Source organism: Apodemus sylvaticus, chromosome 1 (assembly GCF_947179515.1).
Source record: "Apodemus sylvaticus chromosome 1, mApoSyl1.1, whole genome shotgun sequence".
NCBI lineage: Eukaryota > Metazoa > Chordata > Mammalia > Rodentia > Muridae > Apodemus > Apodemus sylvaticus.
Genome location: NC_067472.1, coordinates 163141889 through 163158072, shown reverse-complemented (window position 1 = coordinate 163158072; position 16184 = coordinate 163141889). Strand labels below are relative to the sequence as shown.

The 16184-nt window shown below is 40.5% G+C and overlaps 1 pseudogene; it reads left to right on the top strand.

Moving 5' to 3' along the window:
* The first annotated feature begins 641 nt into the window (after nucleotides 1-641).
* The window catches only part of LOC127682175 (E3 ubiquitin-protein ligase RBBP6-like), a 58697-nt pseudogene continuing 43154 nt past the window's right edge, over nucleotides 642-16184 (top strand).

Here is a 16184-nt window from a genome sequence, read left to right as displayed (position 1 = left end):
ACGAGTCGGGTAATGTTCCTTCTCTTTCTACTTTATGGAATAGTTTGAAGAGTATTGGCATTAGGTCTCCTTTGAATGTCTGGTAGAATTCTGCACTAAAATCATGTGGTCCTGTACTTTTCTGTGTTGGGAGAATATCAATGACGACCTCTATTTCTTTAGGGGTTATGGGTCCTTTTAGATGGTCTATCTGATACTGATAAAATTTTGGTTATTGATATCTGTCTAGGAAATTGTTCATTTCATCCAGATTTTCCACTTTTCTTGAGTATAGGCCTTTCTGGTAGGATATGATAATTTTTTCAATTTCCTCAGTTTCTGTTGTTATATCACCCTTTTCATTTCTGATTTTGCTAATTTGTGTACTGTCTCTTTGCCCTGTGGGTAGTCCAGCTAAAGGTTTTTCTATCTTGTTGATTTTCTCAAAGAACCAGCTCCTACTTTTTTTTATTCTATGCCAGGTGTGGTCTTAAATTTGGAAATATGTTCATGGATTTAATCTATACTGACTCAGCAAATCGTTTATTCTCTTCCAGCCTCTTTAGTAGACCTGAGTCCCTTCCAATTCAGAAGATTGTCCTCCAGAATTTGGCAAATTCAGAGGTCAGATTGGTAACTAGCACAAGGAATCCTTTGCCACAATGTCCTGTGTGTACTATAAAATTTCCTCTAAACTACCTCTGACATCATCAAGTTTGATGGGCTCCATATCTCCCTGTGCAGCTTAAAGAAGCAGATTATGTGGAGAGAAAAGATGAAAGCTGCCAATAGCGATCTGCAGATCATCAACCCAGACACCAAAGAAGAATACACTGACGATAATGCGCTCATTCCTAAATATTCAACTGTGATTGTCAGAAGAATTCCTAGCAGAGGTGTTAAATCTACGAGCAAGACCTATGTTCAATGGAGAACTGACCCAGGCATGGCAAGTCGAAAAGCAATTGATGACTCTTCTGAATCTATTTCTCTGGTACAGCTTACAAAGACTGCCAATCTGGCTGAAGCCAATGCTTCCGAGGATGACAAAATTAAAGCAATGAGGCTGCAATCTGTCCGTGACTATGACCCAGTCAATTACATGAAGAAAACTCTGGTAGGTGTGCCACCTCCATCTTACATCTGCCTTCGTTGTGGTAAGCCTGGTCACTCTATTAAGAATTGCCCAACAAATAGGGATAAGAACTTAGAATCTGGTCGCAGGATCAAAAAGTGCAGTGGAATTCCTAGGAGTTTTTTGATGGAAGTGAAAGATCCGAACATGAAAGGCGCAATGCTTACAAACACTGGGAAATATGTAATACCGACTATAGATGCAGAGGCTAATGCAATTGGGAAGAAAGAGAAACCACCCTTCTTACCAGAGGAACCATCACCACGTTCAGAACAAGGTGATCCTATCCCAGAGGAGCTCTTGTGCCTAAACTGCAAAGACATCATGACTGATGCAGTGCTCATCCCTTCCTGTGGAAACAGTTACTGTGATGAATGTGTAAGAACAGCACTCCTGGAGTCAGATGAACATACATGTCCAACATGTCAGCAAAACGATGTTTCTCCTGATGCTTTAGTTGCCAACAAGTTTTTAAGACAGGCTGTTAATAACTTTCAAAATGGAACTGGCTATCCAAAAAGACTACGAAAACACTTACCTCCAACCACACCCCCAAAACCACCACCATGGCCACTCTTTCAACAGAACCTGCAGCCTAGGTTGAGGTTTCCCATATCAGGACAGCACGATCCTCTGATTCCAGTGACATCTTCCTCAGCTCACCCAACTAGCTCCATATCTTCATTAACTTCAAATCCATCTTCCTTGGCTCCTTCTGTGCCTGGAAATACATCTTCTCTCCTGGCTCCAGTACCTGATATAACTGCAATAGTATCAACATCAGTCCATTCAGAAAAATTCGATGGACCCCTTCTGGATTCTGATAGTAAATCATTACAGGCTCCTGCACATACATCAGGGCATTCCAAAGGTGCCTCTTCAACTGCTATTTTGGAAGAAGAGCTTTGCCAGGTGCCAGTCCTTTCATCTGGAACAGTAAGAAGAAAGGCTGGTTCAGGTCTTGGTCGACCAGGTTGGGAACATTCCCACAAGCTTAGGTACCTAGTTTCTCCAACACAGCAAATTAGAAGAGGAGAAAGAAGCTTTTACCGACAAATGAACCAAAGGAAACATTACAGTGAAAGATCACAGAGGACTCAAGGCCCATCACTACCAGCAACCCCAGGCTTTTTGCCTGTTCCACAAGCTCCTTTGTACCTGCCTCCTCCACAGACACTACCTCTTCCTCCAGGTGTACCTCGCCCAAAGTTTTCTCTTCAGTTTCCTCCTGGTCAGCCTCCACGAGCAGGATACAGTGTGCCTCGTCCAGCGTTTCCCCCAGGTCCTGCCAATACAAAAGGAGTGCAGACTCCCCATTCAAATATGGTCCCTACAAAACAGGCACCTCCTTTGTCCAGAGAAGAATTCTATAGAGTGCAAGGACTACTAAAGGAAGAGTCTAAATATCACTATAAAGGGTCATCATATTTAAGAAGTTCACACATGTACACGAAGTCAAGGTCTGGCTCAACAGGCTCAACTTCTTGCTCTAGATCCTTCAAATTCTCACATTCTAGCTCCTCTTCAAGGTCATCCCAATACCCCAGGAGGGGGATAGAAGAGAGCATCAATTACTGTTCACCGTCCAGAACTCATGGATACCAAAGATCTAGGTCAAGGTCACCTCTATATAATCCATAACACTCAGAGTCTAGATCGCCTCAAACATTTAGGGGACTGTCTCCCACTAAAAGCAAATTACCTCAAGGTGAAAAAGGGGGTGATTGTTTTCCTAGATATAGGGACGTTACATCCCCTTATGAATGACATCAAAGAGTAATGTGGGCAAAGTGTCAGTTTTACAGACTCATTTGAGAAAGAACACTACCAGGAATGGGAGAGGATATTCCTTGAGTTGTATGACAAGTACCAAATGGTATGCAATGGATGTGCAGCTTAGATCCTCTGCAAACTGAGAATTCTTTTCTCTGGAGAGACGTTTACCTACCTCAATATCAGAAATTCTCCCTTCACAAGAAGTCGCAGAGAATACTATGCTATTGCAAAAAGTCAAGCAAAGAGACATCTAGGTGGCAACTATCCAGACAGCTTTCAAGAAGAGACAATCACAATCCAAAAGATAATCCAAGAGACAAGGGCTGTGAGAATGTTCATGGGAACAGTAAAGGGAACAATCATATGCTAATCATCAGTGGGAGGAGAGGCTCTCAGACATGAGAATGTTCCATTTTCTAGTGTAAGGGAATGGCAGGGTGGGAGAATGGGAATGGATGGGTTGGGGTGCACCTCCTAAAGTCAAGGGCAGTGGGGATGGTATGGGGGAGACCTGGAACGGGGAAAACATTTGAAAGATAAATAAAGAAAATATCCAAAAAAATACTTTTAGGCCTGCCACTCAATATCGATAATGTTTCTGAGATATCATTGTGAATTCAAGTCCAAGTATGATAAAATCAGATCATCTATGCTAGTTTATTTGTGCCTCAATAAAGGATTTTACACTTCTTTACTTTAATGTATAGATTCATTTCCAAATATGTACTCACACATAAATCTCAGACTCTTAATTTTTCAGTAGTCCTCAGCATATTGGTTTGAGAAATAAATTTTATTTTTCATATATGCATATATTATATGTTCATTCAATTATATTTAAATTCACATTCAATTATTTTTAAATCCACATTTGGTGGAAAGAAAATTGAAGAAAAATATTTCATCTCAATGACATTTATAAAACTGTCTTGACCTTTATTTTAACTAATGAGAGCACTGCAAATATTTATATATATAATCTAATTATTTATATATAAGTACACTTAACCAGATACATATATATGACAATTTTAATGGCCTAATGACACCATTCCAAACCATTTTCTCAGGTAAACAATTTGTCCCTTTTCAGCTCTACCAGACCCTTTCCAAACTGTCCTCCCTCCCACCCCTTCCCAGTTCCCCGTTCTGGTTTTGCCGAATACTGTTTCACTGAGTCTTTCCAGAACCAGGGACGGCTCCTCCTTTCTTCTTGTATCTCATTTGATGTGTGGATTATGTTTTGGGTATTCCAGTTTTCTAGGTTAATAACCAATTATTAGTGAGTGCATACCATGATTCACCTTTTGAGTCTGGGTTACCTCACTTAGTATGATGTTCTCTAGCTCCATCCATTTGCCTAAGAATTTCATGAATTCGTTGTTTCTAATGGCTGAATAGTACTCCATTAGGTAGATATACCACATTTTTTGCATCCACTCTTCTGTTGAGGGATACCTGGGTTCTTTCCAGCATCTGGCAATTATAAATAGGGCTGCTATGAACATAGTAGAGCATGTATCCTTATTACATGGTGGGGAATCATCTGGGTATATGCCCAGGAGTGGTATAGCAGGATCTTCTGGAAGTGAGGTGCCCAGTTTTCGGAGGAACCGCCAGACTGATTTACAGAGTGGTTGTACCAATTTGCAACCCCACCAGCAGTGGAGGAGTGTTCCTCTTTCTCCACACCCTCTCCAACACCTGCTGTCTCCTGAATTTTTAATCTTAGCCATTCTGACTGGTGTAAGATGAAATCTTAGTGTTGTTTTGATTTGCATTTCCCTAATAACTAATGAAGTTGAGCATTTTTTAAGATGCTTCTCCGCCATCCGAAGTTCTTCAGGTGAGAATTCTTTGTTTAACACTGTACCCCATTTTTTAATAGGGTTGTTCGGTTTTCTGGAGTCTAACTTCTTGAGTTCTTTATATATATTGGATATTAGCCCTCTATCTGATGTAGGATTGGTGAAGATCTTTTCCCAATTTGTTGGTTGCCGATCTGTCCTCTTGATGGTGTCCTTTGCCTTACAGAAACTCTGTAACCTTATGAGGTCCCATTTGTCAATTCTTGCTCTTAGAGCATACGCTATTGGTGTTCTGTTCAGAAACTTTCTCCCTGTACCGATGTCCTCAAGGGTCTTCACCAGTTTTTTTCTATTAGCTTCAGAGTGTCTGGCTTTATGTGGAGGTCCTTGATCCATTTGGAGTTGAGCTTAGTACAAGGAGACAAGGATGGATCAATTCCCATTCTTCTGCATGCTGACCTCCAGTTGAACCAGCACCATTTGTTAAAAAGGCTATCTTTTCTCCATTGGACGTTTTCAGCCTCTTTGTCGGGGATGAAGTAGCCATAGGTGTGTGGGTTCATTTCTGGATCTTCAATCCTGTTCCATTGATCCTCCTGCCTGTCACTGTACCAATACCATTTAGTTTTTAACACTATTGCTCTGTAGTATTGCTTGAGGTCAGGGATACTGATTCCCCCAGATTTTCTTTTGTTGCTGAGAATAGTTTTAGCTATCCTGGGTTTTTTGTTGTTCCAGATGAATTTGATAATTGCTCTTTCTAACTCTGTGAAGAATTGAGTTGGGATTTTGATGGGTATTGCATTGAATCTGTATATTGCTTTTGGCAAAATGGCCATTTTAACTATATTGATTCTACCGATCCATGAGCATGGGAGGTTTTCCCATTTTTTGAGATCTTCTTCCATTTCCTTCTTCAGAGTCTTGAACTTCTTGTCATACAGATCTTTCACATGTTTGGTAAGAGTCACCCCAAGATACTTTATACTGTTTGAGGCTATTGTGAAGGGGGTCATTTCCCTAATTTCTTTCTCAGCCTGCTTATCCTTTGAGTATAGGAAGGCCACTGATTTACTTGAGTTGATTTTATAACCTGCCACTTTGCTGAAGTTGTTTATCAGCTGTAGGAGCTCTCTAGTGGAGTTCTTTGGGTCACTTAGGTAGACGATCATGTCGTCTGCAAATAATGATAGTTTGACTTCCTCCTTTCCAATTTGTATCCCTTTGACCTCCTTATGTTGTCGAATTGCCCGAGCTAGTACCTCAAGTACAATATTGAAAAGATAAGGAGAAAGGGGGCAGCCTTGTCTGGTCCCTGATTTCAGTGGGATTGCTTCAAGTTTCTCTCCATTTAGTTTGATGCTGGCTACCGGTTTGCTCTATATTGCTTTTACTATGTTTAGGTATGGGCCTTGAATTCCTGTTCTCTCCAAGACTTTAAGCATGAAAGGATGCTGAATTTTGTCAAATGCTTTTTCAGCATCCAATGAAATGACCATGTGGTTTTGTTTTTTGAGTTTGTTTATGTAGTGGATTGTATTGATGGATTTCCGTATATTGAACCAACCCTGCATTCCCGGGATAAAGCCTACTTGATCGTGGTGGATGATCGTTTTGATGTGTTCTTGGATTCGGTTGGCAAGAATTTTATTGAGTATTTTTGCATCGATGTTCATAAGGGAAATTGGTCTGAAGTTCTCTTTCTTTGTTGGATCTTTGTGTGGCTTTGGTATCAGCGTAATTGTGGCTTCGTAGAAGGAATTGTGTAGTTTTCCTTCTGCTTCTATTTTGTGGAATAGTTTGAAGAGTATTGATGTTAACTCTACTTTGAAGGTCTGGTAGAATTCTGCACTGAAACCATCTGGTCCTGTGCTTTTTTTGGTTGGAAGACTTTCTATGACTCCTTCTATTTCATTAGGCTTTATGGGACTGTTTAGATGGTCTAGTTGGTCCTGATTTAATTTTGGTATTTGGTATCTGTCAAGGAAATTGTCCAATTCCTCCAGATTCTCCAGTTGTGTTGAGTACAGGCTCTTGTAGTAGGATCTGATGATTTTTTGGATTTCCTCAGTTTCCGTTGTTATATCTCCCTTTTCATTTCTAAGTTTGTTAATTTGGATACTTTCTCTGTGCCCTTTGGTCAGTCTGGCTAAGGGTTTATCTATCTTGTTGATTTTCTCAAAGTACCAGCTCCTGGTTTAGTTGATTTTTTGTATGGTTCTCTTTGTTTCTACTTGATTGATTTCGGCTCTGAGTTTGATGATTTCCTGCCTTCTACTCCTCCTGGGTGAAATAGCTTCTTTTTGTTCTAGGGCTTTCAGGTGTGTCATTAAGCTGGTAATGTATGCTCTCTCCGTTTTCTTTTTGGAGGCACTCAGGGCTATGAGTTTTCCTCTTAGCACTGCTTTCATTGTGTCCCATAGATTTGGGTATGTTGTGTTTTCATTTTCATTGTGTTCTAAAAAGTCTTTAATTTCTTTCTTTATTTCTTCCTTGACCAAGGTATCATTGAGTAGAGTATTGTTCAATTTCCATGTGTATGTCGGTTTTCTATTGTTTCTGTTGCTATTGAAGACCACTTTTACTCCATAGTGATCAGATAGGAGGCATGGGATTAGTTCTATCTTCTTATATTTGTTGAGGTCTGTCTTGTGACCAATTATATGGTCGATTTTGGAGAAGGTACCATGAGGTGCTGAAAAAAAGGTATTTTCTTTTGTTTTAGGATAGAATGTTCTATATATATCTGTTAAATCTAATTGGTCCAAAGCTTCAATTAGTTTCATGGTGTCCTTGTTTAGTTTCTGTTTTCCTGATCAGTCCATTGAGGAAAGTGCAGTGTTGAAGTCACCCACAATTATTGTGTTAGGTGCAATGTGTGCTTTGAGTTTTAATAAAGTTTCTTTTATGAAAGAGGGTGCCCTTGCATTTGGAGCATAAATGTTCAGGATTGAGAGTTCTTCTTGTTGTATTTTTCCTTTGACCAGCAAGAAGTGTCCCTCAGAGTCTCTTTTGATGACTTTGGGTTGAAAATCAATTTTATCTGATATTAAAATGGCTAGTCCAGCTTGTTTCCTGAGACCATTTGCTTGTAAAATTGTCTTCCAGCCTTTTACTCTAAGGTAGTGTTTGTCTTTGACCCTGAGGTGTGTTTCCTGTAAGCAGCAAAATGTAGGGTCCTGTTTATGTATCCAGTCAGTTAGTCTGTGTCTTTTTATTGGGGCATTAAGTCCATTGATGTTAAGAGATATTAAGGAATAGTGATTGTTACTTCCTATCATTTTTGACGTTATTTTTTAAATTTGATTGCTTAACTTCTTTTGGGTTTGATGAAAGGTTACTATCTTGCTTTTTCCAGGGTGAAGTTTCCCTCCTTGTATTGGTGTTGTCCTCCTATTATCCTTTTTAGGGCTGGGCTTGTGGATAGATATTGGGTAAACTTGGTTTTGTCGTGAAATATCTTAGTTTCTCCATCTATGGTGATTGAGAGTTTTGCTGGATATAGTAGTTTTGGTTGGCATTTGTGTTCTCTTAGAGTCTGCATGAGATCTGCCCAGGACCTTCTAGCCTTCATAGTCTCAGGTGAAAAGTCTGCTGTGATTCTGATAGGTCTTCCTTTATATGTTACTTGGCCTTTTTCTCTTACTGCCTTTAATATTCTTTCTTTGTTTAGAACATTTGGTGTTTTGATTATTATGTGACGGGAAGTATTTCTGTTCTGGTCCAGTCTGTTTGGAGTTCTGTAGGCTTCTTGTATATTCATGGGCATCTCTCTCTTTAGGTTAGGGAAGTTTTCTTCCATAATTTTATTGAAGATATTTGCTGGCCCTTTAAATTGTAAATCTTCACACTCATCTATGCCTATAATCCTTAGGTTTGGTCTTCTCATTGTGTCCTTGATTTCCTGGATATTTTGGGTTACAAGCTTTTTGCATTTTGCATTTTCTTTAACTGTTGAGTCCATTGTTTCTATGGAATCTTCAGCATCTGAGATTCTTTCTTCTATTTCTTGTATTCTGTTGTTGATATTTGCATCTCTGTCCCCTGATTTCTTCCCAAGGCTTTCTATCTCCAAAGTTGTCTCCCTTTGAGTTTTCTTAGTTGTTTCTACTTCTGATTTTAGATCCTGGATGGTTTTGTTTAGCTCCTTCACTTGCTTGTTTGTGCTTTCCTGTAATTCTTTAAGAGATTTTTGTGTTTCCTCTTTCATGACCTTAGCCTGTTGACCAAAGTTCTCCTGTATTTCTTTAAGAGATTTTTGTGTTTCGTCTTTCATGACCTCAGCCTGTTGACCAAAGTTCTCCTGTATTTCTTTAAGTGTTTTTTGCATTTCCTCCTTGTTGGCTTTTGTATTCTCCTGGATTTCTTTCAATGATTTTTGTGTTTCCCTTGCAAAGGCTTCTAACTTTTGATCCATTTTCTCCTGAATTTCTTTAAGTATGTCCTTCATGTGTTCCTGTACCAGCATCATGACCAGTCATTTTAAATCCAAATCTTGTTTTACTGGTGTGATGGGGTATCCAGGACATGCTGGTAGAGGAGAATTGGGTTCAGAAGTTGCCATATTGCCTTGATTTCTGTTGGTGACGTTCCTGTGTTTGCCTTTTGCCATCTAGCTCTCACTGGTGTTACTTGGTCTTGTCAGTGCTGGACTCACCAGTGCAAGCTGCCCCTTCCCCGTTGGCCTCTGGTGCACAGCTTACACCCTGCACTGCCTGTAGACAGGGTGCTGCTGTCCAGGCTGTTCAGATCCCGAGGCAGGCACCTGAAGGCTCCCGCTGGGGCCCGCAGGATTTACCGGAGCACACTGACTTCTCCTAGCTGACCGCCCAGAAGCCCCCACTAGCCTCTTGAGGGACCCGGAGATGTGGTGCGGCCGCCCAGGCTGATCTGAAGTGGAGAGAGTTGAGCTGAGGGCTTCCGCCTGAGGCCTTGCCCCAGATTTTGTCTTCGGACCAGATGGAGCCCGTGTGCACCCCCAGGGAGCGCCAAAGGTGTATGCTGCTGTGATCTCCCCTGTGTTCCGCTCACTCCGCTGGGCAGCCGAGTCCCCAACCAGGCTGGTGCACACAAGGTTAGCCTGGCCGCCCAGTCCCTGAGTCCAGGAAAAAGCCTGGGAGGCCAAGGTCCGAGCAAAGTTCCCCTAGGGCTATGACTGTTAATTGGATCCGTCAGGTGACCCGGATGGCCGGCGTGCACGTCCGTGCTCCCCGAAAGCACCGGGAGAGTCTGCTGTGCTAACAATCTCCTGGGTGGGTTGACACACAGATGGCCCACCAAGCCGCCCAGTTCTTGGGGTCAGTCCTGTGCCTTTTGGGGCCTAGACCCCCGTTTTGTTAGCCTCAGGCTATGCTTGTTAGCCGTCTCTGCCCTCCCGAGCACTCTGGGTCCTGTAGCCAAAATGGCGGCGTGTGCGCAGGCCAGGGCAAAAAAATCTCCTGGCTGGGTTGGCACCCTGATGGCTACCAGAACAGCCCAGGGCCTGGGTGCAGGCCAACGCCCGTCGGGCTCAGACCCCTCCGGTGTTGGCCTCGGATTATGTTTGTGTACCTCAGTCTGTCCGATCTCTGGAGTCCGAAATCAAGATGGAGGTGAGTCTCTCCTGACTGGCGGGAAGCCGAGTTCTGAAGTGGCTTCCGTGCAGCGAAAGGCTCCGCAGAACCGCAGCTGCTTGCCGCCCGGCTGGGCAGCGAAGGTCAGTGGTCATGGGCGCAGGGCCTAACTGGACCCTGTGTCTCCTTGGTTCCACTGCTGATGGCCCTTCAGCTGGACCAGCCACTGCTGCACTGCTGCCGCCCGTATATTGCTTTTATTATGTTTAGGTATGGGCCTTGAGTTCCCGTTCCTTACAAAACCTTTAACAAACTGAATGCTGAATTTTATCAAATGCTTTTTCAGCATCTAATGAAATGACCATGTGGTTTTTTCCTTTGATTTTGTTTATGTAGTGGATTACCATATTGATGGATTTCCATATATTGAACCTTCCCAGCATCCCTGGGATGAAGCCCACTGGATGATGCTGAGTGACTGTTTTGATGTGTTCTTGAAATTGGTTGGCAAGAATTTTGTTGAGGATATTTCCATCGATATTCATAAGGGAAATTGGTCTAAGGTTGTTGTTGTTGGATCTTTATGTGGTTGTGCTCTCAGCTAAATTGTGGATTCAGAGAATAAGTCGGGTAATGTTCCTTCTGTTTCTATTTTGGAAATAGTTTGAAGAGTATTGGCATTAGGTCTCCTTTGTATGTCTGGTAGAATTCTGCACTAAAGTCATCTGGTCCTGTACTTTTCTGGGTTGGGGGAATATCAATGACAACTTCTATTTCTTTAGGGGTTATGGGTCCTTTTAGATGGTCTATCTGATACTGATAAAATTTTGGTTATTGATATCTGCCTAGGATATTGTTCATTTCATCCAGATTTTCCAGTTTTCTTGAGTATAGGCCTTTCTGGTAGATTATGATAATTTTTTTCCAATTTCCTCAGTTTCTGTTGTTATATCACCCTTTTCATTTCTGATTTTGTTAATTTGGGTACCTCCTCTGTGCCCGCTGGGTAGTCCGGCTAAAGGTTTTTCTGTCTTGTTGATTTTCTCAAAGAACCAGCTCCTACTTTTGTTGATTCTGTGTATAGTTCTTTTGTTTCAACTTGGTTGATTTCATCCCTGAGTTCATGATTTCCTGCCTTCTATTACTCTTGGGTGTATTAGCATCTTTTTGTTCTAATGCTTTCAGGTGTTCTGTTCATCTGCTTCTCTATGCTCTCCAAATTTTATTTTGTGTAGGCATTCATAGCTATGAGACTTCCTCATAGCACTGCTTTCATTTTTCCCATAAATTAGAGTTTGTTGTGCCTTCATTTTCATTAAGTTCTAAAAAGTCTTTGATTTTGTTTCCTTATTTCTTCCTTGACCAAGGTATCATTGAGTAGAGAATTGTTAAGGTTCCATGTGTATGTGGGCTTTTTGTTGTTTTTGTTGCTACTGAAGACGACCTTTATTCCACAGTGATCTGATAGGAGGCATGGAAGAAGTTTGATCTTCTGATATCTGTTGAAGTCTGTTTTGTGACCAATTATATACCAGTACTAGAGAAGGTACCATGCGGTGCCTAGAAGAAGGTATATCCTTTTGATTTAGGATGAAATGTTCTATAGATATCTATTAAGACCTTTTGGTCCAAAACTTCTGTTAGTTTCGCTGTGACTGAGTTTAGTTTGAGTTTCCCTGATTGTCCATTGGAGAGAGTGGGGTAGTTAAGTCCCCCACAATTATTGTGTGGGGTGCTATGTATGCTTTAAGCTTTAGTAAGCTTTCTTTTATGAAAGCAGGTACCCGTGTATTTGGGGCATAGATGTTCAAAATTGAGAGTTCTTCCTGGTAGATTTTGCCTTTGATGAGCATAAAGTGGCATTCTGTATCTTTTTTGATGTCTTTTGGTTGAAAGTCTATTTTATCTGATATTAGAGTGGCTAGTCCAGCTTGTTTCTTGGGAACATATGCTTGGAGAACTGTTTTCCAGCCTTTTACTCTTAGGTAGTGTTTGTCTTTGGCACTGAGATGTGTTTCCTGTATGCAGCAAAATGTTAGGTCTTTTTTACGGATCCAATGTTTTATTCTATGTCTTTTTATTGGGGAATTGAGTTCATTGATGTTAAGAGATATTAAGGAATAGTGATTGTTGCTTCCTGCTGTTTTTGATGTAATTTTTATGTTTTTGTGGTTAACTTCTTTTGGGTTTGGTGAAAGGAGGTTACTTCCTTGCTTTTTCTTGTGTGTAGTTTCCCGCCCTTTGTTGGTGTTTTTTATTCATTATTCTTTGAAGAGCTGGGTTTGTGGAAAGATACTGTGTACATTTGTTTTTGTCATGAAAAGCCTTGGCTTCTCCATTTATGGTGATTGATGGCTTTGCTGGATATAGCAGTTTGGTTTGGCATTTGTGTTCTCTTAAGGTCTGCATGACATCTGCCCAGGCTCTTCTGACTTTCCTAGTCTCTGGTGGAAATCTGGTGTAATTCTAATAGGTCTCCCTTTATATGTTACCTGATCTTTTTCCCTTACTGCTTTTAATATCCTTTCTTTGTTTAGTACATTTGGTGTTTTAATTATTATATGAGAGGATGATTTTCTTTTCTTGTTGAAACTATTTGGAGTTCTGTAGGCTTCTTCTATGTTCATGGGCATCAGTTTCTTTTTTTTTTTATTCGATGTATTCTTTATTTACATTTCAAATGATTTTCCATTTTCTGGGTCCCCAATCCACACAAGTCCCATAAGCCCTCTTCCCTCCCCCTGTTCCTCCATCAACTCCTTCCCACTTCCCTGTTTTGGTATTCCCCTATACTGTTGCATTGAGTCTTTCAAGAACCAGGGGCTACTCCTCTGGTTTTTTTCAACATCATTTAATATGTGGATTATTTCTTGGGTATTCCAAGTTTCTAGGTTATTATCCACTTATCAGTGAGTGCATACCAGGACTGATCTTTTGAAACTGGGTTACCTCAGTTAATATGATGTTCTCCAGCTCCATCCATTAGTCTACGAATTTCATGAATTCATTGTTTCTAATGGCTGAATAGTACTTCATTGTGTAAATATACCACATTTTTTTTGTATCCATTCCTCTGTTGAGGTACACCTGGGTTGTTTCCAGCTTCTGGCTATTACAAATAGGGCTGCCATGAATATAGTGGAGCATGTGTCTTTATTACATGCTGGGGAATCCTCTGGGTATAGACCCAGGAGTGGTATAGCAGGATCCTCTGGAAGTGTCATTCCCAGTTTTTTGAGGAACTGCCAGACTGATTTCCAATGTGGTTGCCCCATTTACAATCCAACCAGCAGTGGAGGAGTGTTCCTCTTTCTCCACATCCTCGCCAGTACCTGCTGTATCCTGAGTTTTTGACCTTAGCCATTCTGACTGGTGTGAGGTGAAATCTCAGGGTTGTTTTGATTTGCTTTTCCCTAATGATTAATGATGTTGAACATTTCTTAAGGTGTTTCTCCGCTCTCCGAAGTTCTTCATGTGAAACATCTTTGTTTAGTTCGGTACCCCACTTTTTAATGGGGTTGTTTGGTTGTCTAGGTTCTACCTTCTTGAGTTCTCTGTATATATTAGATATTAGCCCTCTGGCAGATTTAGGGTTGGTGACGATCCTTTCCGAATCTGTTGGTTGACGTTTTGTCCTTTTGACGGTGTCCTTTACCTTACATAAACTTTGTAGTTTTATGAGGTCCCATTTGTCAATTCTTGATCTTAGAGCATTAGCTATTGGTGTTCTATTCAGGAACTTTTCCCCTGTGCCCATGTCCTCATGGGTCTTCCCCAGTTTCTTTTCTATTAGTTTCAGTGTGTCAGGTTTTATGTGGAGGTCCGTGATCCATTTGGAGTTGAGCTTAGTACACGGAGATAAGAATGGATCAATTCCCATTCTTCTGCATACTGACCTCCAATTGAACCAGCACCATTTGTTGAAAAGACTATCTTTTTTCCACTGGATGCTTTCAGCTCCTTTGTCGAAGATCAAGTGACCATAGGTGTGTTGGTTCATTTCTGGGTCTTCAATCCTATTCCATTGATCTGCCTGCCTGACATTGTACCAATACCATGCAGTTTTTATCACTATTGCTCTGTAGTAAAATTTGAGGTCTGGGATACTGAATCCTCCTGAAGTTCTTTTACTGTTGAGAATAGTTTTAGCTATGCTGGGTTTTTTGTTATTCCAGGTGAATTTGAGCATTGCTCTTTCTAACTCTATGAAGAACTGGGTTGGGATTTTAATTGGGATCGCATTGAATCTGTAGATTGCCTTTGGTAATGTGGCCATTTTAACTATATTAATCTTGCCAATCCATGATCATGGAAGATTTTTCCATTTTCTGAGATCTTCTTCGATCTCCTTCTTCAGAGATCTGAAGTTCTTGTCATATGAGTCTTTCACTTGTTTGGTTAGTCACCCCAAGATACTTTATGCTGTTTGTGGCTATTGTGAAGAGTGTCATTTCCCTAATTTCTTTCTCAGTCTGCTTATCCTTTGAGTATATAAAGGCTGCTGATTTGCTTGAGTTGATTTTGTAGCCAGCCACTTTGATGAAGTTGTTTATCAGCTGTAGGAGTTCTCTAGTAAAGTTTTTTGGGTCACTTTAGTGACCCAAAATATGATAGTATACTATTATATCATCTGCAAATAGTGATAATTTGACTTCTTCCTTTCCAATTTGTATCCCTTTGATGTCCTTATGTTGTCTAATTGCTCTTGCTAGGACTTCAAGAACTATATTGAAAAGATATGGAGAGAAAGGGCAGCCTTGTCTATCCCTGATTTTAGTGGGATTGCTTCAAGTTTCTCTCCATTTAGTTTGATGTTGGCTACCAGTTTGCTGTATATTGCTTTTACTATGTTTAGATATGGGCCTTGAATTCTGTCCTTTCTAAGACTTTTAGCATGAAAGGATGCTGAATTTTGTCAAATGCCTTTTCAGCATCTAATGAAATGATCATGTGGTTTTTTTTTTCTTTGAGTTTGTTTGTGTAGTGGATTGCATTGATGGATTTCCTTATGTTGAACCATCCCTGCATCCCTTGGATGAAGCCTACTTGATCATGGTGGATGATTGTTTTGATGTGTTCTTGGAATTGGTTGGCAAGAATTTGATTGAGTAATTTTGCATCGATATTCATAAGGGAAATTGGCCTGAAATTCTCTTTCTTAGTTGAATCTTTGTGTGGTTTTGGTAGCAGCGTAATTGTGGCTTCGTAGAAGGAATTGGGTAGTGTTCCTTCTGTTTCTATTTAGTGGAATAGTTTGAAGAGTATTGGTGTTAAGTCTTCTTTGAAGGTCTGATAGAATTCTGCACTGAAACCATTTGGTCCTGTGCTTTTTTTGGTTGGAAGGCTATCTATGACCACTTATATTTCTTTAGTGGTCATGTGTCTGTTTAGATGATCTATTTGATCCTGGTTTAATTTTGGTATTTGTTATCTGTCTAGGAAATTGTCCATTTCCTCCAGATTCTCCAGTTGTGTTGAGCACAGTCTTTTGTAGTAGGATCTGATGATTTTTTTGAATTTCCTCCATTTCTGTTGTAATATCTGCCTTTTCATTTCTAATTCTGTTAATTTGGATACTTTCTCTGTGCCATATGGTTAGTTTGGCTAAGGGTTCATCTATCTTGTTGATTTTTTCAAAGAACCAGCTCCTGGTTTTGTTGATTCTTTGTATGGTTCTCTTGGTTTCTACTTGATTGATTTCAGCTCTGAGTTTGATGATTTCCTGTCTTCTCTTCCTCCTGGGTGAATTAGCTTCTTTTTGTTCCAGGGCTTTCAGTTGTTCTGTTATTCTTCTAGTGTATGCTCTCTCGAATTTATTTTTGGAGGCACGCAAAGCTTTGAATTTTCCACTTAGCACTGCTTTCATTGTGTCCCATAGATTTCTGTATTTTGTGCCTTCAATTTTGTTAAATTCTAAAAAATCTTTGATTTCTT